Here is a 10,700-nt window from a genome sequence, read left to right on the forward strand (position 1 = left end):
TTACCCTAAGGAAGTTGGGGTTAACCTGCAGAGGGCAGAGCCCCAATTTGTTGAAAGCATAACAAAAGAATGGGTGTAATGGGAACCTAACAACGTTCAAATGAACGACAGAGAATAAAACTTCCCCAGGAAGGAGGCCCTCACCAGATTTCCCATCTAAGTTTATTAGATAGACCCTGAGAGAAACGTCATTGGGAATGCTATTCTTGGATCGAATGACGTTCAGATTAGGGGGAGCCATAGAGAAGGGGAGGAGTCCTAGGCAATAAAGGTGTCTTTTTCAAAGAGAGAGGTAAAAAAAAACTAACCTTGGAAGTTTATGATGAACACAGCAACAGCACAGTAGCCAAAATCGTAATGGAAAAACTCGCCGGAGAAATTGAAGTAGAATTGTCGGAATGTGCAGGAAGGCAACGGAGAATAGAAGCAGGGTATGGAAAAGAAAGATAAAAGTTGAAAAGATCGGGGTTTATAAGGAGAAGAGGTGAAGGCGACATGGAATTCAAAAGGTCAAGGCAAAAAGTGGCTCTGCAGATCTCGAAGTTTGGGCTTTTGTGCCAGCCATTCGATTCCTCATGTCATCGCTCCGAGCCGTCAGACTAAGATTGTGTCTTTTCAATAATCTCACCCTTATTAATGAGGGGAGAGATTATTGGGGGCAGATGAGGACACCGAAAGTGACCCGGGCTTGGTATGATTCGTATTGTTAAGAACGGGTCGGGTATGGATAGCCAGTATGGAGCAAGTCCACGCTGGATAGGCCCAGATCCATGAAGTCATTGCGGAAACCCATGTTAAGATGAAAGAAGTTGAGTCTAGGTAAAAGAGAACAAGGCACAGCTCAGAGGAGGTTGTAACCGTCTATAAATAAAGAAAATTAAAAGGGAAAAGAGGTTAGAAATCATTGGGAGTGTAAAATTTCTCTTTCTGCAATTGGGGGAAATTCTTTGTACTTTTAGGGTCACTACAAGAAAAATGGCTTTTAACAAGGGGCGAAAACCAGTTCTACAATGGGCATGGCCCTTTGTGGTATCCCCTGTCGTTGTTGACTCAGGGTCTTCTACGACGGTTTCAGCACACTTTCCATAACGGTTTAAACCATTGTAGAAGTTCATACTTCGACAATGGGCAATGGCCGTTGTAGAAAGTAGATTTTTCTACAACGGGCATTTATACCCATTGTAGGTGTGATTTTCTACAACGAACATAACCCCTCTTATAAATTTAACTTTCCACAACAATTTTTGCTTGTTCTGCGAGGGACTTTGCCCCTTGTGAAAAGTGATTTTTATTTTATTTTATTTATTTATTTACTTTTCCACCCAAAAAATTTATATGCCTGTTTTTCATGAGATCCAACACAAAACTGTATGCCTATTTTTTCACAAATATTACATAACCAAAGTTCCACCCAAAGCCATATATTTTCACACCAAGCCTTGGGCAAATCAACAACATCAACATATTTGATGCATGCAAAAACATAGCTTAAATAAAAAAGGATAAATCCCAACAATAACGAACAAATAAATTTGAAGAAGTCTTATATTCATCAAAGATTTCAATGCACAATTCCATCATTGTTGACATATATATATACCCACAAAAATTATAACCCGGCAAGTAGCAATATCCACAAAAAATAAAAATATTAAGGCAATTGCTCACTCTTCTAGGTAACCCAATTGGTCAGTATTACACTACTTGTGTTTTGCTTGTCATTATATCCTCATTGTAGTGCCCGTCATCATATTCTGATACCCTAAGAAGCACACTCAGGTATCCCAAAAGAAAATGATAATCTTGAACCTGTAAATAGAGAAAATAGAATTGGGTACAATTAATTTGTTGGAGAGAGACAAACATGATAGTGAAGATAAAATATGATAGTGAAGGTAAAATATGATAGTGAGGATAAAATAAAAAGATATCTTACCAAGAATCTTTTAAGTTATTTTATATTTCATTTTCACTTTCTTAACAAACCAAACACATAAATCGTAATTTCCTATAAAGTAGCAATGAAAAAGAAGAATACTCTTGACCTTTGTTGTAGACTGGAATCATGGAGATTCTGATCCTTCTGCTCCTAATTTGGTTGCTCCGGGAAAATAAGAAAATAAGTAACAAAAAATAAGTTCTTGAAAATCAAATCCTTTTATCACATGGTAACCAGTAAAACAGAATCATCAATTCAGCAAGGTTCCAATATGCACCTACTTTCTTGTTAAAGGTATGGCCATGTCCCATTAATTAAACACAGTAATGTAGGTTACCAAATTGTGATTACTCATAATGAGAACCCACTACGCATTTTTGTGTGAGAGAGAGAGAGAGATGCAAAAAGGTTTCTAATGCAATAATAAGTTGATGAACAGAGACCATTTTCTGAAAAGCTTTACAATTTTTTCCAGGGGATACATTATAGCCATTAAAACCAATGGTGACATTGTTATAAGACTAAAGCCACTGCCAACACCATCATAACATGATAATATAAAAAATGAATCAGAAAAAGTCTAAAAGAAATAAGAGCACAGCTTGAGTCAAATAAAGTCTGCATTTCAATCATCCAAAAGTACAGGTAATGATGGTAGTGAATTTAACTAAGAAAAGATCAGGCAAAGCTAAAAAATCCTGCACCTAAACACAATACTGCAACTAAACATTTATTCCTCTTTCAATTCACCGTTACTTTCCCGACTTATCATCCGAGATTATTTGGCAATAACATGCCAGTGTTAAGACCTCTCTTCCATTTTACAGGAAGTTCCATCCACTCTTGTGCATAGGAATCACACCTAATTGGTGGATCAGATTTGAACGCTAAGAATAACTACTAAAAATCAAGCAAAAAATGCATAAATTATATAACATAAACATAATGAAGCATGTACATTAGACCAAAGTTTAGGACTAGTCTTGGGCCACATGCCAAAATTTTGAACCCAACTGCATTGACCAACAAGGAATGCCCAAGCCTAATAACCCACATTTACAAACCTTCATCCTAGGTTCCTCAAAATAACAATGCCAAAATTGCTAAAATTTAATTTTTTTTGGCATTTTGAAACCGAAGCAGAGAAGAGAGAGAGTAACAACAATGGTTTCTTTATCATCATTCTAGACATATCTCCAATTTATTGTGATTGAACTCAATCACTAGCATCATCAGATGACTCGATCTTACTGATTCCGATGCGCTTCACGGCGCATTCATAAACCTATCAGCAACAGCCTGCTGTATATACGTTCCACTCTGTTGCTGTTCAAGCCCATCATGTAGTTCTTTATATCTTAATCAATTCAATAAATTACATCTTAATCAATTCAACCCTTCTTTTTACACTCACCCACCCACTTAGCCCTAGACATGCAGGCTTTCTAACCCTTGCTGAATACACACACACACACACAAACAGAGATATATATATATCAGCAGTGTCCTCCATTGTGGCTGATTCCTTGGGACCTTAACTCAAATAAAGCCTGTGGTACTCCCCAAAAGGTCTCTTATAGTATGACATCTATAGCATTTAAGCTTTCACATATGGGATACTCAGCTATGTTACCTTCCACACTGAATTTGCTAAAACAAAAGTAGTGGGTACTACACTCAATGCCTCTCCTCTATTTATCTATTGTTGCATGAATTTCCTAAAACCCCAAATTGGGTTTCTCAAATAAATGATAATTCTTTGTTGGGATTTCCTTTGAACAAAATAACCAAGCAGTATTTTCCACTCCAAAAAAGAAATTTAAAAAATTATACTAATCTAATATTGTGCTTTCAGCTAAACTCCACCTTTCAACTGTTGAACTCTTTAGTTGTTTCTCAGCATCAATTGTTGTGACTTTAAATTAAATGACTATCTTTTTGTGGATGGCCTTTACCACTTAAAGTTGGATGTGATGCCCTTCTCATTTTTATCTTTCAAACAGACACACAGAAACATGAGATAATACTTTAATTTAGTTGCAAACAGATGATTACAATGGTTTAATTCATTAATTTAGGTCTAACATTAATTATATTATTTTTTAAAATTAATATATAAATGAATTATAATAAATACATAGTTTTCTATTTGCTTTAATATCGTAGAAGAATTGTCATGTAAAAGTAATTCTAAACAAAAAATTTGATATATAAATTTTGAGACCAAGTCATTGAAAAATAAAAAGGATGTGGAACAATGATATAACTATTTAACAAATGCATGATACAATAATTATATATACATATATCTATATATATACATATATTTTATATATGTATATGAAAATTTTAACCTCAAATACATACAAACCTTGAACAATAAAAACCTTGAACAATCAAGAGTAGTTAATACATTGTTCTTCTTTCCACCAAGGAAAACTGTTTTTAGTTGTTTAATATGAAGCATCTGACTAAATTTCCCAAAGTTATACAATCATACAATGTATTTGATCAAATTTCAAGAAAAAAAAAAAAAAGAGAGTAAATGACAATAGAGTAAGACTAGAATCATACCAATCGGATCAGTTATAAACTGTTATAGTACTTCCTTGGATGGGTTGTTCTCTTCTATGCATTGTTTTGTTTATACCGACAACAATGCTCTTGAGGAGGCACCTAAAAGTGTAATTTAGATGGATCAACGGAAATTCAACCATAATAAAAGATGCCATTATCAAACTTAAGTACTCACTGATATAACACTAACAATTTTAGAAATAATATTACTTGTCTATGGCAGTATACACAATAATTTCAGCTTTCAATTGCAGTTTCATACAACCCATTAACAGAGTACTTAGAACACAATGAGAACCGTAAAATTTTCTGATGCTATATGTGGAAAAACAACAGTAAGGAACAATCACCGATGGAAAGCTCACAGTTTTCAAATAAAAACTCCATTATATAAATGTGCAAATATATAATAATATTTGGGTTCACAGAATGTATTCAAATTGAAATAATCAGACAACTTGTTTCATAAAGAATGTAAATATACCAAATAATCTCTCTCTCACACACACTCACACACGATACATATATAAATATATTCTTGGATTATAGATGTAGATTTACAACAATTTGAAGAAGGCGAAACAACCGAACTCACCTGGCCGTCAACTTGCTGGCTTCTAAATTCTCTGTTCACAGACAGAATTGGTACGAAGAAGACAAAGAACGGTTCGAACTCTATGGAAGGTTACGAGGATCAGAATTAGATGAGGAAATTGAAGTAAAAACAGAATCGTTCATCAGCTTCTTCATTTTCTAGGTCATGTTTAAGCAAAAATTCACAAATTTCGAACATAGTGTAGTGAAGAGGATGAAGATTGCGCGTGTTACGGCAGATTGTAGATGCATATTCAATTTCTGATTGCTAGGTTTTGCAGGGAAATTTATTATTTAGGATTATTTAGATCATCCCCAACATAATGTAGTGAAGAGGATGAAGATTGTGAATCTGAACAATTTAATTTAAGCAACAATATATATGTTTCAATATAAAATAAATAATTTTTAAGCAACAATATATCTATTTCGATCTAAATTAAATAATTCTTGAATAGTCCTCAAAGGTTTTGGATGCTAATGGGAGGTAATTTATATTGGATGTTCATTTAAACTTCTCAAAATAAATCAATAACAGGTTACCTCTTACATCTTTTCCATTTGCTCGACTTCTGAGTCTTCAATTAATTATGGAGACTAAAAAAGAAGGTGAAAGTGAAAATAAAGAGAAAAATGTGATAAAATAAGCCCTACCTCCTTCCAGCAGTCTAGTCCCGCCATGAATCAGGATTCCGCGCGACTTGTGCCCTGGCTACTTTCTCGGATCCCGAGCAAAAGGAGTATCTATGCTGAGAATGGACGTCAAAATTCAAGATGGCAAATTGAAAGACTAACCCCAATTTCATAATACACTGTCAAAGACTAACCCCAATTTCATAACACACGATTGTTTGTTATTCAATCTTGATTCATGGAAGTCCGGTTTCATCAATCTAACTATACTATAGGTGAAGAGAAGAGGGCAATTTACTGGACAGTCACAGAAATCAGATTACAATGACATAAATAGGCGACTATAAAATGGTACATTCGTCCTTGCTCGCTCGCTAGTAGAACTGGTCGCTGGTCTTCGTTGGTCGCTGCTCGCCGGTAGCTGCTCGCAGGTCGCTGGTCTTCGTCGGACGCTGGAATTCGTCAGATTAAGATTCTCAATTCTGGTCAGCCTACAGATGATGGTATCTTCCACGGTTTTTTTCTGTGTCTTTTGTTGCTGGAAAAAAGAAGAAAATAGATGAGAGTTCAGAGAAGGAAGAGATCGAGGAGAACAGAGACGAGAGTTCAGAGATGAACAGAGACGCACCTGGGCAATTTTCCTCTGAAGGTGAAACTCGCCAAAGACGAAGCTCCCGAAAAATTCGTGCTTCGACTTAGAGAGGGTTAGGGTTTCATATGGATTCAAGAGAGAGAGAGAGAGGGCTGCTTTGGTTGATTGATGTGTACAAAGTTGGCCCAAATAGAACCATGAAGAGACCCAGGCTTCAAGGCGAAGCCCAAGAATACAACAACAACATTAGCTATAGAAGCAAAAACCAGAAGACCGTTGATGGTCAACAGCACAATCCAAATCGGAGCATGGAGACAATCTCCCAAGTGAAAGCAGTCAGGAGGTTTCGCCGGTGGTCGGATGGTCGACGGAGGGAGGTCCCACTCTTCAATTACCCTTCTATCATTTTGAGAAGTTCTGATGGAAGATGAAAGAAGTTCTTGTCTAACAGTCTCCTTGTCTAACAGTCTCCAGAGTTTGGTGAATCAGGAATTTGCAGTAAGTGATTTCTTCTTGAAAATTCTCCTATTGCGCTCGTACCAAATTTTGTAAACCAGAGAAGGCAAACCCATTTTGGATATTGTGTTACAGTAGGTTCCTGAATTTACTGAATCTGCCCTACTGGACATGAATCTTTATCCTTCCGAAGAAGACTATCAATGACATCAACAACATTCTTGGTGCTTTCCTCTGGTGTGGAATCGAAATGAGCCACCACAAAGCAAATATCAGATGAGCCACCACAGAGCCATCGTCTTCCGAATCGATGGATTCCATAGATAAAGCTCCTTCCAGTCCACCACACGGGAAAAAGTCCTCGATCCCAAATCGAATCGATGGATTTCATCGTCTGCACGCCTACCAAGATCCTCTCACCAAAGAAAAAGTCCAGCACACCATTAATGGATATTACTACTTGCAATCTTCATTACCTAGTCATTGGACCCGTTTGGCAACAGGGGCGGAAGATTTCAATCCGGAGTGTTAAAAAAAAAAAAAAAAAAAAAATAGTAATATTTTCATTGATTACATATAGAGCCCGTTTGTGATTGCTGCTTAAAAGATTTTTATTTTAAAAAATTGTTTTAGACGTGCTTAGTAAATCATTAAAAGTGCTTTTAATGATTATCAAATTTAGTTTAATAGTAGTTTTGAATTAAGCTGGAATTTGGAACTTTTAAAATTGTGGGGTAGAGGCTGTATATTTTAAGGTAATTATTTTTCATTTGACAATTTTGTCCTTTTTATTTTTTATAATGTAACTTGTTTAATAAAATTACTATTGTCAAATATGGTAATATATCGTATTAAAAGATATTATTGTAAAATTAGTAATAGAAGTGTCTTAAAAAAAACTGTTACCAAATAAATTAAAAAGTAATTTAATTGTGAAAAATACTTATTATAGTGTCACCAAACTTACCAAAAGCAATATTTTGATAGCTTTATTGATAAAAGTGTTTTTTTTTATCCAACATCAATCCCAAACCGGCTCATAGAGTAGCTACTATGAGGTATCCTTTGTGAGATTTTTATTTTTATTATTATTATTTTTATGTGTACAAAAGAAAAAAAAATTAAGAGATAATTTTAGAAATTAAAAGTTCAGGGCTTTACTGTTCGAAAACAAAATAAAATAAAAAAATTCAGGGGCTTTACATAGAAAATTTTCATATATATATATATATATATATATATATATATATAAATTAAAAAATAGCTATATAGCCATGGGCGAGGCCAAGGGTTTGTGCCCCCTTGGGCACACACTGTTTTACATTTTGGAGCAGAAGCATGTTTTTGTTGTGATGTAATTTATTTTGAAGCAATGTTTGATAACTACATTTGTTGCACAATATTTCAAAGCAAATAGTAATGAAAAAGCTTGTTTAGATGATTGTAATATATATAGTAGCATTTATATATATTTTTTTGCACATTTATATTGTATTGAATTTTAAAAAAAATCTCTCTATAATTACCTGACTACGAGATTAAAAACAAGCGAAAATTCTTTTTCATTATCAATTGTGTGTTTTTTTTTTTTGAAAAAAAGTTAAAGCAATATATATTGAAGAAGAAGAATTGCAAGAGAGACCCAACAGGAAGTTAGGGCCAAACAAATGCAACAACAATCAAAACTTAGCCCTGACTATCCTAAAGCCCAGCCAGGCCATTCAACCATCCAAATCAATTTTCTCCCAAATTCAAAACAGAAGAAGGTTGTTCTAAGCCCAAATTCAAAACAGAAGAAGGTTGTTCTAAGCCTTGTAGTAGTCTAGTGTATGGTTAGGGTTGAAATTCTCAAGTGATCAGTAAATTGAATGTGTGAGTGATGTGTACTTCAAGCTAATGAAGAAAAAAATCAAGACTGTTGAAGATATCAACCTAAATTCAAAATCCCCAATGGTGGTCTGTTGCTTGAGCCTCACCGGAGTTGTAATTCTGTTCTTCTGTTCAACAGATATTTTTTGTAGTTCTTTGGGCCACTTATATGGGTTTCTCTGTAACTTGCTTGGGCCAAAGGCCATGTTTCGCTTTTTTGGGGTTTTTTTTCAATTGAATTTACCATTCAAAATAAATAAATAAATAATTTTTTTTTTTTTTTTTTTTTTTTTTTTTTTGAAGACCACAATTTTTCAATAAAAAATTAAGAACAAAAAACCTTCCTCAATACTAACTTATCAGAGGTGTCCCATATTAGATCCGAATGGGAAGAAAAATGGATATATATGGGTTGTGTGTTATTTTTATCTAATAACTTAAATTTTTAGGTTGAACCATGAAACACCTAACCGGTAAAATGAGGATATTAAGGGAAGTCCTGACATCATAGAAAAAATAAAAAAATTATTGTGGAACATCTCATGGCATAGACCAAATTAGACTATAGAGATAGAAAAAAAGGAGTAACAATCAAGGGAAAAATCACCTGCTAGATTTATTATTATTTTCATTTTGTTTTTGAAAGGGATCATGAGCTAGATTCCATAACCAAGCATTGTAAAGGTTCCAATATATACATAACTTTTCCTGACAAAAATTTCACCAAAAAAGCTAGATTCCATAACATTCCTAGTGTATATCATAAGGTGTTTCTCAAAAAAATAACCTATAAGCTATACATGGTCCATAACCAAAATATTCTTTCTTGCCTTATCGGATCTGGATGGCTAGTGAGATAAAAGTAAGCATCCTCAATTAACAACGGTTCAACTCCAATTGAAATCAATTTGTTTAAGATTTCCACCTCAATGCACGTTTTGCATAATCGACATTTCCCTCTCTAATAGATTCGGCAACAGAAGCAATCTCCATGCACAGAACCAGATGGGTTTTTTACTTCTGTGTAAATTACTGAAATCTGAGAAGTTGACATCAGAGACAAAAGATGAAGAAAAGGGCAAAGTTTAGAAAGCAGTTATGTAATTTGGCTGTGGTGTATGGTTGGTAGAGACATTTTGTGGACATGTACACTCAAAATATAGCTAAGAGATCTATTCAGAATTTTAGTTGAAATAAGTAAAACAATTTCAAAAGAACTATGAAATATGAAAATGAATACATGTCATAACAATGAAAAAAGGCACAGGATAAATTAATTTTTGTCTGCCTCCTTCTTCAACAAAAATAATTGAAAATCAGTTTTCTCAAAGTGATGCCATATATATAACAGACTAATTAAGATGTTTTAATTGTAACTCTTCAAAGATGAATATCAAACAGTAATTGACAAATAAAAAATAAAAGTTGAAGTTTAGGCTACTTACTAGGGCAATGATGAAATAGAGGTAATCACTTAAATGCTAGGTTGAGCTTTTACATTCACATGTAGCAATAACAGAAAACATGTAATTCCTTACAAGTGACTGTATCACCAAAGTTTTTTGTTGTTGTTGTTGTTGTTGTTGGCAAGAGATGATCGATTGAGTTGTGTGGCGATGAACTAGGGTTTGCAGACACAAGAACCGAATTGGAAGAAATTGTCAGATTTCCTACCTCATGATGTGTTCATCGCCGTCCCACTCGACTACCGATCAAAACACTCGTCTGGTGCGCTTGTGTCGGTAAATCATGGTGGTCCTTGATCACAAACCCTAGTTTCATCACTAGTTCCCTAGAATCACTACACACCTCAATCGATCATCTCCTGCGAACAATGATCTTAATTCTACTATATTCGAAGCCCTCTCCCGTGATGATGGCAACGGAGTGAATTACTCACTTGCGATGCAGAGCTTGAGCTTCTGCTGATGAGATGCAATTATTCACTTTTAATGAATGATCAACCTTTTTTTCTTTTTCTTTTCTGTTTTCTTTTCGCCGAAAGTTATGATCAACCTTGGTTGGCTGGGAAAGTATTTG

General features: G+C 34.6%; 1 long non-coding RNA gene across 7 annotated transcripts; it reads right to left on the reverse strand.

The window, feature by feature from the left end:
- Positions 1-1,503: 1,503 nt before the first annotated feature.
- Positions 1,504-10,700, reverse strand: LOC132298002 (uncharacterized). 7 transcript variants are annotated; one of them, XR_009479495.1, is made up of 4 exons: positions 6,372-10,700; positions 4,514-6,281; positions 2,046-2,089; positions 1,504-1,809 (listed from the first exon to the last, which is right to left on the reverse strand). It is a non-coding gene; the product is annotated as an uncharacterized LOC132298002 (long non-coding RNA). The 7 variants fall into 7 exon arrangements; XR_009479491.1 differs by having other exon boundaries at positions 2,046-2,101; XR_009479498.1 differs by having other exon boundaries at positions 1,504-2,101; positions 4,514-5,859; positions 6,099-6,281; positions 6,372-10,699.

Source organism: Cornus florida, unplaced genomic scaffold (genome assembly GCF_030987335.1).
Source record: "Cornus florida cultivar Cherokee Brave unplaced genomic scaffold, ASM3098733v1 CherokeeBrave_3.0.0_Hap2_Chr01, whole genome shotgun sequence".
Lineage (NCBI taxonomy): Eukaryota > Viridiplantae > Streptophyta > Magnoliopsida > Cornales > Cornaceae > Cornus > Cornus florida.